Below are 17,516 nucleotides of genomic sequence, written 5' to 3'. Positions count from 1 at the left end.
TACTGGTCTAAACCGGGATCTCTGTAGGTCTCTGGACATTGCAACCGAAAGCTGAAAAGTACCCCAGAGTCAGTGTCTTCAAAAAAAATGTAAAGGGGCTGGGGATGTGGCTCAGAGGTGGAGCACTCTCCTAGCAAGCATGAGGCACTGAGTTCGATCCTCAGCACCACATAAATGTAGAATAATGATATTGTGTTCACCTATAGCTAAAAAATAAATATTAAAAAAAGAAATATAAAACAGAAAAAAGAAACAACAAAACCCCATGAGAAATCTTGATCAATGTTAGAAGAAAAAGCAATCTCATTTTTTGAATGAAAAGCTTTCAACTTTGTTTTGACATTTAGAAGACAGTCTAATAATAAAAATGAATTTTAGTTCAGCCCTCACTCCCCCCATTATCTCCTTTATTTTCTTTCTGATTATCTCTACTCCTTCCTTCCCTTTTCTTTCCTATCTCCCCCTCCCTCCCTTCCTCCCTTCCTTCCTTCCTCCCTCCCTTCCTCCCCCTTTTCTTTTCTTTTCTTTTTAAGAATTTGAGACCAAGGTTTGTCTCAATAGAGAAACAAGTTGAGTATGTTTGCTCTTAAGAAAACTGTGTCATTGTCTAGTCCTAATTGGATTTTTTTTCAAAATATGGGATATTTTTTACATTTTTTAAATTAACTTATTTATTCTAATTTGTTATACATATCAGCAGAATGAATTTCAGTTTATAGTACACAAATGGAGCACAATTTTTTATTTCTCTGGTTGTACACAAAGTAGAGTCATAGCATATGTATCTTAATACATGTACCTAGGGTAATGATGTCCATCTTATACTGCCATCTTTCCTAACCCCATGCACCCTCCCTCCCCCTCCTTCTGCATTGCCCTATCCAAAGTTCCTCCATTCCTCTCATGCTCCCCCCAAGCCCTATTATGGATCAGCATCTACTTATCAGAGTAAAACATTTGGCCTTTGGTTTTTGGGGATTGGCTTACTTTGCTCAGCATAATATTCTCCAACTCCATCCATTTACTGCTATACCCTACCAGCCAAAAAAATCCCTTCAATAAGAAAATAGTCTACACACGGTTAGCAGTATTCCAGTAGGAAGCCTTTACTACCGGCCAGGGCTCGCTCCAAGCAAAAAAGAACAGCCCCCACCAATGTCAGGGTTGGGTTTAAAAAAGGAAAAACGGAAAGCTCAGTATCGGTGGTATCTCTCTTTTGTCCTATTAGCTTACACCAAGCAAGCAAGTGACTTACAGAAGCAAATTTTTGCAGTTAGCCAAGGGGCCTTTGTTCCTCTTCAGGCCTGAGTATAGCCTGGTTACACCCACTTGCATAACTGTCTTCCTTTTTTGGTGGTTATTCCCAGAATTAACCACCATCTTGTCTCTTTATACAAAATGGAATCAGGTTTGCTATCACATTTACCTGCAAATGCCATAATTTTATGCTCTTTTAATGCTCAGTAATATTCCATTTTATTTATATATATCACAATTTCCCTATCCATTCATCTACTGAAGGGTATCTAGCTTGGTTCCATAACATGGCTATTGTGAATTGTGCTGCTATAAACATTGATGTGGTTGTGTTCCTGTAGTATGCTGTTCTTAGGTTCTTTGGATATGGACTGAGGAGTGGGATAGCTAGGTCAAATGGTGGCTCCATTCCAAGTTTTCGAAGGAATCTCTCTACTGCTTTCCAGATTGGTTGCACCAATTTGCAGTCCCACCAGCAATGTAAGAGTGTGCCTTTTTTCCCCACATCCTCACCAACACTTATTGTTGCTTGTATTCTTAATAACTGTCATTCTGACTGGAGTGAGATGAAATCTTAGAGTAGTTTTGATTTGTATTCTAGAGATGTTGAATATTTTTTCATATATTTGTTGATTGATTATATATCTTCTTCTGAGAAGTGTCTGTTCAGTTCCTTAGCCCACTTATTGGGTTTTTTTTTTTTGATGTTAAGTTTTTTGAGCTGTTTTTATATCCTGGAGATTAGCACTCTATCTGATATGTGTGTGCGGTAAAAATTTGCTCCCATTCTGTATCTCTCTCTTCACATTGTTGATTGTTTCCTTTGCTGAAAAGAAGCTTTTCAGTTTCTACAGTTCCCATTTATTGATTCTTGATTTTATTTCTTGTGTTTCAGAAGTCTTATTAAGGAAGTCATGACCTAATCTGACATAATAAAGATCTGGGCCTACTTTTCTTCTGTTAGGCATAGGGTCTCTGGTTTAATTCCTAGGCCTCTGATCCACTTTGAGTTGAGTGTTGTATATGGTGAGAGATAGAGGCTTAATTTCATTGTGCTGCATATGGCTTTCCAGTTTTCCCAGCACCATTTGTTGAAGAGGCTATCCTTTTTTTTTTCTCCAATGTATGTTTTTGGTGCCTTTGTCTAGTATGAGATAACTATATTTACATTGGTTTGTCTCTGTGTACAATATTCTTTACCATTGGTTGCACATTTTTTTTGATCCAGTTTAGTTGGCTAGTTGATATTTGTATGTGAGTAAATTCCTTTGTTTCCTATCATGTTTTGAATATGTCCCATACAGAATTCAGGCGTTGAGACCCAAAAGCAAGTATAGCAGTATGAAGAGGTAGAACTTTAAAGAGATGAGTAGGTCATGGGGACCCACCCCTTGTGAATGGGATTAGTTACCCTTGCAAAGGGCTTGGCTGAGGGAGTTCATTTTTTTTGCCCTTCCACCTTCTGCTTTGTAGAGACACAGCCCTCAACAGACAACCTAATCTGCCAGTACTTTGATCTTGTATTCCCCAGCCTCCAGAACCATGAGAAAATAAATGTCTGTTCTTCATAAGCTACCTAGTCTGTGATATTCTGTTATAGCAACACAAAACAAATTAATGCATAATCTTCCCCATCAGAGTCATTACAGGATGTTTCAGTGGAAAATTCTTTGGGGTTGTAAAACCTGCCTGAGATCATTGGGGATTGAGGGTGACACCAGAGAATAAAGGTAAAGTTGCAGTGAGATCACTTCTGTCACACTGATTTAACATGAATGGTCAAATTAGCTCTCCTGTCAGGATAAAAATGGAAGCTGTAGTTATAAAACATTATTCCAGCAGCAGCTGAAGGGTCTTCTGATATATTGGGAACATTAATAATGAGTTGTCCATGCATTGCCTTTTGGGTTGTTAGATAATGTGAAGATTATTTGATTTGATAAAATCTGTTTCCTGTGGATGATTTTTTACTAAATTAAAAATGGTTTGTTTGTATTCTCCCTCATCATTAAAATAATTAACATTGCCAACTCATTTTTTAAAGGGATTTAATTGGACATACTTTGGGCTAATTAACAAGGAGGAATAGCTTTATGGAGTAGAAATAGATATTCTGTTGTTGTTGTTGTTGTTGTTGTTTTCTTTTCAAACCATGGTCTCTTTTTGAAAGGAGCACTTCTTCTAGATTGGATCACATGCTCTCATTTTTCCCAATGAGGGACGGTTAATCAGATTCTGATTACTGTCTTCAGCTTGTCAGGAGGTGAATGGGAGTATCAAGAAGAGTCTAGGAGAATTTGTAATCTCTAGCTGGGGGAATTGAGTAAACACATTAAATCTGGAAAGTTAGTCACCAGGGTAATGTGTTAGGAAGGGCATTTAACTACATTCTGCTAAAAATATACTGCTAGGAGCTCAAAGAAGCATGGCAGTACCAAAGCATTTCTCTTTTTCTCAAAATTTGAGCAGTATATATTAGAGCTACCAGTTTTATATAAAATTTGGAAAAAAACAAGATTTATCATAATGTAGTAAAATAAAATACAATCTTCAAAGTAATCAACTATTAAGAAGGGTGAAATTGTCTATAAACTTTAACTGACGTCCCCATTTATGCTTGATGATGTCAAGTCAATTTCAAATCCATATTTTTATTTTTAACTTAGGAAATTTTAATTCACTTTTGTAGACCTTGAGAATGCCAGTGAGTACATTGTGATCCTGTAGGGCAGTTATTCATATTTTTAGATCAAACATTAACCTAAAATTATGGAGCAATTCCTTATTGAAGATATTAAGTCAATACTCATACTATATTAAAAAAATGAAGTTTGTATGTCATTCACTTGTGAAACGGCATCAAATGAATTCTCAATTTACTTTGTGGTTATAGACAACTTAAAAACATATTTTGTATATTACACTATTATTTCTTTCATTAATTAGAAAAAAATCACAAACATCAAAAGTCAAAACCTAAGTAATAAAAACATTTGCATCACAGCCCAATCTTCTTAAGGAGCCCTCTAATACTTTATATCAAGTTAAAAGTTTTGCTATTTTAGCCCTGAATTAAATTGAAAAAATTAAGGTATTAATATATTGTTGAGGCCTATCATTTTATCAGTTTGTCAGAAATTGTGGAAATGGTAATAATTGGAATGTTCTTAATCATAAAAAGAAGCTTTCATCAGACCCTAATCATTTCCCATTCTGTGCGGCTGCTTCTGCCCTTGAGGATTGAGGCAGAGTTCACTGTAGTTTTGCACAGGTCCTGAAAGGTATAAAACCAATGGTTTGGGGTTTATCATCGAATACTACACAAACATAGAAGGCACGTGTTGGTGAGTAAGATAAACAAAACAGGATAAGGACTGATGTTCAAACATAGTCCTTTATTATTCCTTGGGGACGCTCTGGGTGTTTTGTTAGCACTTAATTGCTTCATTGGGCCTGATGTTAATGTATGTTCCGCAGTCCATATCAGGACTCACAGTGTAGTTGTTAGATAAACAAAGAAGACTTCTTCCACAGTGTGTGCTTTGAGAGGTAACTGAAAACATTTGACAAGTACTTTCCCCCCCATATAGACCACATTTATACCAAGAACTACTGCATAATATGAACATTAGTGGTTCTAGCCAATTGTAAAGTGAGATATCTAGTAGTATGATTTTCAACAATCAAAACAGTCATATTATGTGACATCCATCATCATTTAACACAGAAGTCTTGCCAATATTCCAATCTGCTTTCTCTCAGAAGAGGATATTTTTCATTTAATTAGTGGATGGCTTTGCTTTTTTATATGCATATGAGCAGTACAACTTTAGATGATATTTTCATAGTTTTAAGGTTTTTTTTTTCCTCTGCTGTTAGTGACAAAGTCAGAAATTTCACATTAGAAAGCTATATTTAGGATTTGTTATGTAAAAACTCAGTTGTTTACCAGAAAGGTTACAGTGTTCTGCTGAAGGGAAATTTGGAGGAAAGTCTGCATGATTTCATTCCTTAAAATGGGTCTTAAACACCAAGTAGAAAGAAAGCACTAGTTGCTCATAAGGGCTGTGAGTGATCCAGATAGGGTTCCTGTTTGGAAAAGATGAATATAACCCCTAAGTCACTGCACAGAGTAAAAATGTACTGGGGATACTACCTTTTAGAGCCTGAAAAGGTCAGGAAGGATTTCTAAAACATTACTTCTTCCAGGATCACAAGAAGGAATAGAGAAAGGAGGAGTGAGATGCAAATGCTTTGAAGTTTTAATGAAGAAAAGTTGCATCCTGATGACCTCTGACTCTTCTATGAAGTGGGTTCTGTTTCTTCTGTGAGGGGTTTGGGAGAACAGAAGTTTGTTAAAAGTGGAAAACCTTTGAAATAGTTCTGTTAAGGATAAGAAACAATGGTATAAGTTCCAAGAAACTGAGAAATTTATGCATTTTTATCATTTATGCATCCCAAATGCACAGAGAAAGCACTAAGTTTATAGGAAGTGAATGGTTGGATGGATTATTACCATGCAGTGTTGGAGTTGCTCTGTTAGCTATAGACCATAAAATTACGATGGTTCAATATACTCAATTTTATTATAATTGTATTCAATAAGTCTCAGTCACTTCATGAAGGGCAGATCTGGAAGAGACAGAGAAGCAGGAAAGATAAAATACAATAGGACACGGGTACTTAGTGTGTTGTTTAAGCAATGAACCATTAAGTCAATCATGGAGAGGAAGGAATGAAGACAAGAGGATGCCATTGCTGATGGGGAGGACTGGAGGGTCTGAAGAATTAGCATTTGGATGGCACAAGTAAGGAATAAAGACTGAGGTTACCGAGGAAATGCCTGATGTTTGAACACCTGAGCAGCTCTGGGTGACAAGGTCTGTGGTATGTTTGTACCTGAGCTGATATTTCTGAATTGTATCTTCTATTACTTCTATCCAAATCCTTTCCCATGTTACAGTGGCTTTTCCCCTCCATACTCCTTGGTGCCTCTTCTTCTTCTAAAACAGGGTTAAAATCCATTAGGAAGACAATAAATATAAAATCCATTAGTGAGACAATAAATATAAAAGCTTGTGTTTGTCCATAACACTGAACTGTAAGAATTATCACACTATTTTTTTAAAAATTACATTGTATCTGCCTCTAATCTCCCATATAGTATACAAAAAGATACCAAATATGAGCCACTAAAATGGGTTCTTTTCTCTGTTTAGCAATATCAATGCTACGAAAAAAAATATTTAGAAAATATCTTGTAGTCTCTGGTTCGTCAAATTTATGCCTGAGATTCTTACTGTATGAGGTGATATGATCCAATTAAAGGCAGTTGGGACAACAGCATCTCTTGCTGCAGAGCTCTCAAGTCAATGGTGCTTAAAGTTTTGTTTCCTCAGCAAACACATTAGCCCACTCAACGCAAGTCCTGCTGTCTCCTAGGGTACTTCCGCCCAGGACTCTGACAGTGTAGAGTACATCCTTCTTCTCAAGACTGGAGAGCCATGGCTATCCTCAGGCAACTCTCCCTCTTTCAACATAACAGCACTCCACCCATCCCACACTCCATCTCCTTCCTCTTAGGAACACAGCAAAATTCCCCTCCCACACAAGAAACCTAAATAGAGATGTAGAAACAGCACATAATAACTTCTGTCTGGGGCTTTTTTACAAAAACTTTTAACAAACATGTGAAGCCAGAAGCCTGAAACTTCCTGGAAGACAAGAGGGTAAAGTGGCCTTTACATTCTTTGGGTGTCTCTTTCCACAGGGAGTCAGAATAACAATTAATAACTTGGAAAATTATCCTGTTCCAAAAAAAAATCATGTAGCACAGAGTAAGCAGGCAGATTAATAAGTTTTCCAGAGAGAAATGACCCCTAAGTTACTGTCAGTCCCAAATACCTTCCACTGCAAAGCCTGACCAGTCTTCAAAGCTGGCATGAAATCATCCCTTTACCATGGAGTTCAGTAGATGGAAGGCACAGATACTGAGATTCAGAGAGGTGTGAGGAGACAAATTGTATAAATTCCTTGTCTGCTGCCACTGGCCTCCCTTAAAGAACCCAAACCTGTTCTTGAAACCCTAACCAGTTAACAAGGTAATGGAGCCTCTGTCTGTCAGACAAAAGGTCTGGCAGGGCAAAGTCCCTTGCTAACCAGGGACCTGAACTAAATGTGCAGATGTGGATTCAGTTTTTCATCTTAATTCCCGTCCCCCTCCTCAGGCCTGTCCCCTGGATGCTGAGTCTCTTTGACAAGAGCTGGCTCCTAAGAGAAATTTTTGGCATCAATAGCAGCTCTCTGGAGACCCAGTGTCTACTCCATTCCATAGGTCAGCCAAGCTGTGCACTTTGTTGCAACCCTGTGTGCAGGGCTTAGTGAAGAGTGACTGTGGGAAGAGGCATCTTTTTTATGATCTATGGCTCCTCCTAGATTGTTGAGAGCCACAGCCGAAGGGGCCCCAGAAAACTTCCAGCTGCCATAATTTTTATATAACTTCCATAAATTTTATTTCACCTTCATAATCAGGATCAATTACCCCAGGACTTATCATAAGTCCTTTTAGAGTAGAAGAGCTGCGTCCCAATAATAAGCCTACTGTTCCTTTGGGAAGAGGTCCTTTTACCCCTGTGGGAATGATTTGAACTCCCATCTCTGGAGTTAGTACTGATCTGGCGGAGGCGCAGATGTCCAACCCTGTGCTCCCTCTGATTTGTCTAATAAGGGATCTGATGGACAATGTGTCCTGGGCACTACCCTGATGGGGTGCTGGGTTTCTCCAGTGCTCCGTATATTTGTGGTTTTGGGCCCCGGAGCATTGGGACCCCCTGTCAATTTTTTGGCAATGGAGCCCGATGCCTTTCTCCACGATATTGTGGATAAACACTTGGTCCTTGTTCGTTTTTTGATAATGGAGTACCCTCTATGGTGGTTTGAGAACGGCATTCATTAGCCCACTGTAATGGAGTACCCTCTATGGTGGTTTGAGAATGGCATTCATTAGCCCAATGTCTCCCTCTACGGCATCGTGGGCAAATACCCGGTATTCTATTCCTTTGATACCTAGTTTTGTTAAACCCTCCTCCTATGGGGCAATTCCTTTTAAAATGTCCTGTTTGTTCACAATTGTAGCATGTTCTTGGCCTGGCATCTAAAGCCTGTTTTACTGCAGCTGCCACAATTTGCCCTTGTTCATTAATGTCTCTGGCATCTAAAGCCTGTTTTACTGCAGCTGCCATGACTTGCTCTCGTTCATTAATGTCTCTACATAATTTAATATATGTGTTTAAATCTTCATGTTTCCATGGTCTAATGATAATCTCTGCACCAACGATTCGCTTGGTCATAAGCCAGTTGTTTTATTAATGGCATTGCTTGTTCTGTATTCCCAAAAACTCTGGTAGCTGTTTGAATAAGCCTATCAACAAATTCAGCGTAAGGTTCATTAGCTCCTTGTATTACCTTAGATAATTGACCTTGTAAACCTCCATGTCCTTGTAAAGTCTTCCATGCCCTAATCGCCTCTACAGCAATTTGTGAGTATATGCCAGGATTTTACGCAATTTGTTGCTGCTGATCCTCATAAGGTCCCTTTCCTAGCAACATATCTAGATTTCTCTGAGGATAACCAACTGCTGCATTTCGCCTAGCCGTCTCCTTGCAAAATTCCTCATTGGCAACCTTCCATAATAGGTATTGTCCTCCATTTAGCACAGCTTTACACATATTAGCCCAATCTGCTGGTGTCATGTTCAAGTTGTTAATGGATTCGACCAAGCTTACAGTGAAGGGTGCTTGAGGACCATAGGTTGTTACAGCCTCTTTTAGCTGCTTCACTGTTTTGAAATTTAAAGCATGGTAAATTTGCTGCCCTCCTACCTCAAATACAGGGCATGTTAATACTTGAGATCCTGTCTCGGGATCCCAACTATCAAATGCAGGGGTTGGGGGCCTCCCAGCATATGGAGGTGGTCTTGTTAGTTGGACATTTACATCCTTTAATGATAGAAAGGTGTTAGTAGCAGTCTCCTGTTGTAACTTTTCCCCTGATGGCTTTTTCTGCTTTACACTTTCTTCCTCTGTCTGACTAGTTCGAGAGACCTTCTCTTTTACTTGAATCTTTTCCTCTGTCTGACTAACTTGAGAGACCTTCTCTTTTACTTGAATCAATATGTCTTCTCCTTCCTCTACCATTGTCTGAATTGAAGGCTTTGGACTAAGCAAACCAGATACGAACGTCCACAATGGCAATTTGCCAACTGGCAGAGTCCCTGGGTTGTTCTTTTCTATTCTTTTTAAATCTTCACCATGATGGTTCCATTGTGATATATTTAACAACTCCTCCTTAAAAAGCCATGGGCTACATTTTTGTATTGTATCAACGTATGCCCTGACTGTTCTTGATTTTACTGAGATGCCTCCTTCCTCTAACAATTTACTTAACAGTCTTTCGGTTTGTTTTTTACTAATTTCTGATCCCGTATTTCTACTATAATACAACCCAACAAGATGACGCCAAACAAAACCGAGACAGAATGAAATAAAAATGGAACCACACAAAATCATTATATCAGCCTTTCTATCCTCCTGAAATGTGTATCCGTCCTTTCTCCCTATCTGTTCCTCAGACACAAATAGTTTTTCCTCAGATGTGAGCGGTTTTTCTTCCGTCTCACTCATCTCCAGGGACAGGCAACTTAAAACAAAAATGAAGCAAAACAAAAGAGGAATCTTAGAATGGCTACCCATCCTCTTGCCCTGCCCTCAGGGGCGAGCAGTTTACTTACCCTCAGTCGCTCCCTGTGCGAGCCACCAAATGCCGCAGTCTGGCTGGGCACAATTCAGGAGCCACTTGTCAAAAGAAACTAACTTTATTTTTAGAACCACACAGGCCAAACAAAACAGCTCCTCAGGAAAAACCCTCAGAGCCCAACTGCCACCACCGGCTTCCCACAAGCCTCTCACACACAAACACAAGCCTCCCCCACTCCCACAATCCTCCTGCTCTTGAGGCCGATTGGCTGGGTCGTGTGGGCAGAGCCAAAGAAGTCCCCCAATGAGCAGCTCTGTAGTCTGAAAGGGCAGGGAAACAGCCCAATGAACATCACCGCAGAGGAGCCAATCAGCTAGATGTTGCTGGGGCCGCTGTGAGCCAATCATCAGCTGGCAGTCTGAAAGGGTGGGGAAACAACCCAATGAGCATCACCGCAGTGGAGCCAATCAGCTAGATGTTGCTGGGGTCGCTGTGAGCCAATCATCAGCTGGCAGCTGGAAGTTTGCTGGCAGCTAGAAGTTTGCTGGGGCCCCTTCGGCTGTGGCTCTCAACACTATATGACAACTCTACATGACATGAGGGAAGCCCCTGGCATTGACCACATTAGGGCTTGAGTGTGGCAACAAAGAATTAGTCCTCTTTTCACTGGACTTCTTCATCTCTCCACCATCTTTGAGCTAATGAACTTTCCTGCTTTTGAGGAACCTCTTATTTTCCTTGATGGGCAAGTGTTAGGGGATACAGGCCCAGAAACTAGTGGGAAACATCTTTCCTGTAGTGTGATCCATCTGATTTTGGACATATCATTTAGCCGCTCTCTGACCTGAACACATCCTGTCTATTTCACTGCATGTGTGTCCCTGAGATCTGGGAGGAAAGTACACAAGCTCATTACGTGACCTGAGCCAGTCACTCAAGTACTTCTAAGCCACTGCTTCTCTTTTGACTAGAATCCATGATCATGGGAACAAGGGTAAGGTAATTGCCTGGAAGTCACCTCCTCTGAGGTCTCTGTAGTCATGGATTTTCCACTTAGTGGGCTACTCAGTCTCTTTGGACTTCCAATTGGGAAAATCATTTAAGATAGATGTGTAATGTTATTAAATACATAATAAAGAGCAGACATTCATCTTCCCAGGCTTTGCTTGCTACTTAAGTATCAATGTGGCTTCTAGATCCTGAATATGGGAGCTAATGCAGGGTGAAGATAGATGAGTGGAAGTAAAATGAGCTATACTGCCACTCACCTGTCTTTCTTTCTATGTATATAGAAAACACCAGGTGCTTCTTGTAGCTCTAGACCTTACTTTTATTGTGTGGGGATTCCCAGGCTGCTGGTTTCTCCTTCTCAGCAAATTGTGACCTTGTAAGTCTTTTTATATGGCAGCAGCTCTGCTCCACACTTTATGGTCATGGACTCAGATATAATGCACATGGAAAAACAAGCAGGTTTGAAATGAGCCCCAAAACACTATACCCTTGTCACAAACTGCAGGAAACCTGTGTGGTACATGAGCTGTAGTTTTCCCAGAAGATCTCTCCTGGCTTACCTAGCACCTGAGGACCAAGGGAACATCTCACACAAAGACCCTACTATTGCATTGCTATAAAGAATATCTAGAAGGCAGGCTACAAGGTCACCTATCCACAAAAGAAGGTGCCAGCAATGAAGCATTCTTGAATTTCTAGTCAAATACAAGACTCAACATACTTTTGTTGGTATTGTATGAGTGTGCCATATGTATTCCTACCAGGCACAGGCAGGTGGAGACTAGATTAGTTGGTGCGTGGCACCATTAGGGATGATGAGAAATTTCATTCCTTCCTACCAAATGCATCATTTTCCACTGGCTTTCCTTCTTTACTACTTACTAAACTCATATTATCCTATCTGCCTCATTTATCTCTAAGAGCATCCAACCACTGAAGACTGTGTGATCCCATCCCTCTATGATAATGTCTTCAAGTCATGTACCATGAAACTTCCATTTTCCTAAGATGCCCACTCAATAGAGAATATTCAAAGGCAAATTTAGTATTTGATTCAAGGTTATGAACCCCACAGACTGACAGATCTATAAACAGCACTGACCTTGGTCCTCGCCACACTTGTGAGACACTCCACCTCTGAAATGACCCTGAATATCCTTTTCCCAAAGCACACCCAGCTCTTATCCACTAGATACTAGCACTTTTTTCTAAAATTCAAAAATCCACTATTATTATTTTTAATTAATTCATTATAATTATATATAAATACAAAATTTATTGTAGTACATCCTTACACAACCATAGCTTAATTTGGTAGAATTTGTTCCCTAGTATTTTTGCCTGTGCCCTCCCCACTTCCTCCCTCTTGATCACTCTCTTTTATTCTGTTGGTCTCCCTTCTATTTTCACATGCAATCCTTTTTTAAGTTTTCTTTATCTCACCTTTTTTTTTCCTCTCCAGCTTTCATAAATGAGAAAGAACATTCAACCGTTGACCTTCTAAGTCTGGCTTATTTCATTTAGTGTGATGTTCTCCAGTTTCACCCACTTGCTAGAAAATGACATAATTTTATCCTTACTTATGACTGAGTAAAACTTTATTATGTATACATCCCACATTTTTCTTTATTAATTTGTCTGTTTATGAACCTACACTAGTTCCAAATTTGGCTAATGTAAATTGTATTTCTATAAATATTAAAATTCATGTAATGCTATAGTATGCTGATTTCAGTTCTTCTGGATCAATACTGAGGAGCTGAATAGCCAGGTCATATAATGGTTCAATTCCTAGTCTTTTAAGGAATCTTCATACTGATTTCCACAGTGGCTGTACTCACATGCAGTCCCACCGACAATATATAAATGTACCATTACCCACATCCTCACCAGAATTTGTGGTTATTAGTCCTTTAGATCATTACTATTCTTTTTTTTCAACTTAAAACAATCTAGTTTGTATTTTTTATTGATGATTGTAATTATACATAATAGTGAGATTCATCATATCATATTTGTGCATGCACATTATGTGATAAATCTCATTCCCAATACCTTCCTTTTCCCTTCCCTCCTTCTTGCCTAGATCCACTTGTTCAACAATGTTGATCTCCCAAACTGGAGTTAGATGAAATCTCAGTGTAATTTTGATTTGCATTTCTGATTACTATGCACATTGAAATTTTTTCCATATTTTCATTGGCCATTTGCATTTTTTGTTTTGAACTAAGTGTGTTTTTTTTCATTTGGCCACTAATTAATTGAGTTATTTGTTTTTCTGATGTTAAGTTTGTGTGTGTTGTTTCCTGTGACTTTTTTTTTTTTAGGTGCTCAGAATTGAGGCATTGAATCAAGGCTTGCTTAGCCAGTGAGCCATATCCTCAGCCCTTTTTATATTTTATTTTGAGTCGGGGTCTTGCTAAGTTACTGAGGGCCTTACTGAATTGCTGAGACTAGCCTTGAACTTGCCATCCTCTTGCCTCAGCCTCCCCAAACCACTGGAATTACAGGCATACACCACCACACCTGGCCTAGTGTTAAGTTTTTTAGTTCATCATAAGTTCTGAATATGAATTCCCTGTGAGAAGAGTAGGGGGAAAAAGATTTTATCCCATTCTCTAGGCTCACTGTTCATATTCCTGTTTCCTCTGCTGTGTAGAAAGTTTTATTGATTCTTGGTTTTATTTCCAAAGCTTTAGAAGTCTTAGTAAGGAAATGGGTGTCTGCACCAATATGTTGATGTGTTGACCATATGTTTTCTGCTAGTGGTTGCAAAGTTTCTGGTCTAATTCCTAGGTCTTTGATTTACTTTGAGTTGATTTTCATGCAGGGTGAGAGAAAGAAATCTAGTTTTATTCTTCTACATATATCCAGTTTTCCTGTACCTTTTGTTTAAAATGCTACCTTTTTTCCAATGTATGCTTTTGATACCTTTGCCAAGGGTCGAGTGACTGCTTCTATATGAATTTGTCACTATCTTCTATTTCAGTGGTCTTCATATCTGTTTTAATGCCAGTACTATGCTGTTTTTATTACTTTATCTCTGTAATATAATTTGATTTCAGGTATTGTGATGTCTCCAGCATTGTTCTTATTGCTAAAGCAATTCTGGGTCTTATACTTCCATGTGAATTGTAGGACTGTTTTTTTCCTAATCTTGTGAATACTGTCACTGGTAATTTGTTGGGGTGTGCATTACTATCTGTTGATCATTTTTGTAATATGGCCATTTTTACAATATTAATTCGGTGTATCCAAGAACATGGGAGGTCTTTCCATCTTCTAAGTTCTTCTTCCATTTCTTTCTTCATTGCTCTAAAATTTGCATTGTACAGGCCTTTCACCTCCTTGGTTAGATTAATTCACAGGTATTTAGTTTTTTAAGGCTGTTATGAATGGAATTATTTTCCTGACTTATTTCTCAGTAGGTTCATTATTGGTGTATAAGAAATCCATTGATTTTTACATGATGCTCTTTATCCTGCTACTTTGCTGAATTTGTTTATAAGATCTAAAAGTCCTCTGGTGTAGTTTTGGGGTCTTTTCAGTATAAGGTCATGTTGTGAGCAGATTTGACTTTCTTTGCCTATTTATATCCCTTCAATTTTCTTCTCTTGCCTGATTGTTCTAGCTAGTTTTAAGAACTTTAGTGAACAGGAGTGGTGAGAGTAGACAAGAATCTTGTCTTGTTCCTGATTTTAGAGGAAATGCTTTCATTTTTTCTCCATTTAGTATGATGTTGCTTTGGGGTTTATTGTATATAAGCATTATGATGTTTTGAGGCAAGTGTTTTCTATCCCTAGTTTCTTTAGTCTTTTAAACATGAATGAGTGCCAGATTTTGTTGAAGATGTTTGCTCCATCTATTGAAATGATTGTGTAATGAATTACAGTTATGGATTTGTATATATTGAATAAACCTTGTATCCCTGGGATAAAACCAACTTGATCAAGGTATATAATCTCCACAATATGTTTTTAATTGCATATTGCTAATATTTTATTAAGTATTTTTGCATCTATCTTCATAAAGGATATGGCTCTATAGTTTTCTTTTCTTGATATTTCCTTATTTGGGTTTGATATTAGGGTGATACTGACTTCATAAAACGAATTTGGGGGTATTCCCTCCCTTTCTATTTCATGGAATAATTTGAAGAGTATTACTATTCTTCTCTTAAGGCCTGGAAGAACTCAACTGAGAATTCATTTGGTCTTGGGATTTCCTTTTTTATTGCAGCATCAATATCATTGCTTGATATTGTTCTGTTTAGGTTTTCTATATCTTCTTGGCTCATTTGGGTAGGTCAAATGTATTAGCAGTTTGTCAATGTCTTCTAAATTTTCCAGGTAATAAAATATAAATTTTCAAATTATTCCCTAATGATCCTCTGGATTTCAGAAATATTTGCAGTACTATTTTTTAATCTTTAATTTTGTTGACCTGGGTCTTCTCTCTCCATCTTTTGGTTAGTTTGACTAAGGATTTATTAATGTTATTTATCTTTTCAAAGAACTACTCTTTTTTGAATGGATTTTTTTTATTCTTTAATTTAAAATCTGAAGTTAAATGTTTCCTGTTGTCTACTAGTTTTGAATTTAGTTTTTTCCAATAACAAACATATTTTATTTGGAATATTTCTGTATATTTTAATGTAGGTACTTAATGCTATAAACTTTTCTCTGAAATCTGTGTTTATAGTGTCCCAGAGATTGTGGCACCATGTATCAGTATTTTTATTTGATTCTAGGAGTTTTTAAATTTCTCACCTATTTCTTCTATGATTCATTTATCATTCAAAAGAATTTAACAGATATTTCACAGAAGAAATACGATCAACAAGTATATGATGCAAATCAAAACTACTCTAAGATTTCATATCATTCTAGTCAGAATGGACAATTATCAAGAATACAAACAACAGTAAATGTTGACAAGAATATGTGGAATATGGTTCACTCATACATTGCTGGTAGGACTGCAAATTGGTGCAACTACTATGGAAAGCAGTATGGAAATTCCTCAGAAAACTTGGAATGGAACCACCATTTGACTCAGTTATCCCACCCTTTGGCATGTACCCAAAGGACTTAAAAGCAGCATACTAATGTGGGATATATACACAATGGAATATTACTCAGCCTTAAAGAAGAATGAAATGATGGCATTTTCAGGTAAATGGATGGAGCTGGAGAATATCATGCTAAGGGAAATAAGCCAATCCCAAAGAACCAAAGGTCAAATATTTTCTCTGATATATAGATGCTGATTCAAAATAAGTGGGGGGCTAGGGAAGACTAGAGTTACTTTGGATTAGACAGAGGGAAATAAAGGGATGGGAGGGATATGGGGGTCAGAAGGATAATAGAATGAATCAGAAATATGACCCTATGAGCATATCTGTTTATACCACCAGTGTAATTCTATATCATGTACAGCCAGAAGAATGAGAAGTGATATTCCACTTATGTATGATGTGTCAAAATGCATTCTACTGTCAAGTGTAACTATTTAGAACAAATTAAAAAATGAAAAAAGTATATTATTCAATCTCTATATGTTTATGTGGTTTCTACATTTTTTGTTGTTGATGCAAGGAAATATATCATTTTTTTAATATTTGGTAAGACTTATTTGTGACCTAAAACATATGTATTTTGGAGATGGTTTCTGAGTAGCTGAGAGGAAAGTAAACTCAACTGCTGTTAGATAAAATATTCTGTAGCTTTGTTAGGTAAGTTGGATTTATAATATTTTTAGGTCTAATGTGTATTTATTGATTTCATGTCTGGATGACCTATCTGTGGGTGAGAGAGGTGTGTTGAAATTAGCCTGTGTTATTATATGGAGTCTGTGTGAGTCTTCCTGTGAAGAAGTGTTTGTTTTAGTAATTAGGTACACCAGCAGCTGGAATATAAACAGACACAGCTCTTCTTTCTAAGTGGCTGGGCTTTGCACATAGGCTGTCTGTCGTTCATTTGGTTTGTCATGTATGTCTCATGTTCCTTTCCTCTTTTTAGTGGATAAAGCCACAGACAAACTTCATCATATTTTACATTTAGTGTATGTTGGAAACTGTGTCAGGAACTGGGAACTTTTATTCCATTCTCTGCCAGTCCTTTCCTGGGCAAGGGAATTCTACTTGAGGTGTGAGATCTCCAATTCTTAACTCCTCTTAGAATCTCGCCTGCTAAAGGCCTCCTAGGGTTCTTTCTCTCTTGAGTCAGTGATTGATTCTTGTCTTACTTGTCATAATCCTCTGTTTGAGGGATGTCTCCAAACCTCCAACTATTATTAGAGAGGAACTATAGGGGACTGAATAGCGCCCCCCACAAAAAAAGAGAGGTTCAAGTTCTAACTACCATATTCTGTGAACGTGATCTTAATTATAAAACGTGTCTTTGTAGATGGGCTTAAAATCTTAAGATGATATTGTCTTGGATTTAGGATGTGCCCTAAATCCAAAGACAATATTCATTCTCATGGTGGTGGA

At 37.9% G+C, this 17,516-nt stretch overlaps 1 protein-coding gene across 1 annotated transcript in view; it reads left to right on the top strand.

Annotated features, from left to right (window-relative positions):
- The window catches only part of LOC308646759 (uncharacterized protein), a 546,497-nt gene that overhangs the window by 396,312 nt on the left and 132,669 nt on the right, over nucleotides 1-17,516 (top strand). The window lies entirely within an intron of this gene.

The sequence above is a fragment of the Spermophilus citellus genome (genome assembly GCF_964194105.1).
Source record: "Spermophilus citellus genome assembly, chromosome: 1".
NCBI classification, from domain to species: domain Eukaryota; kingdom Metazoa; phylum Chordata; class Mammalia; order Rodentia; family Sciuridae; genus Spermophilus; species Spermophilus citellus.
This window is presented reverse-complemented; position numbering and strand designations above follow the sequence as displayed.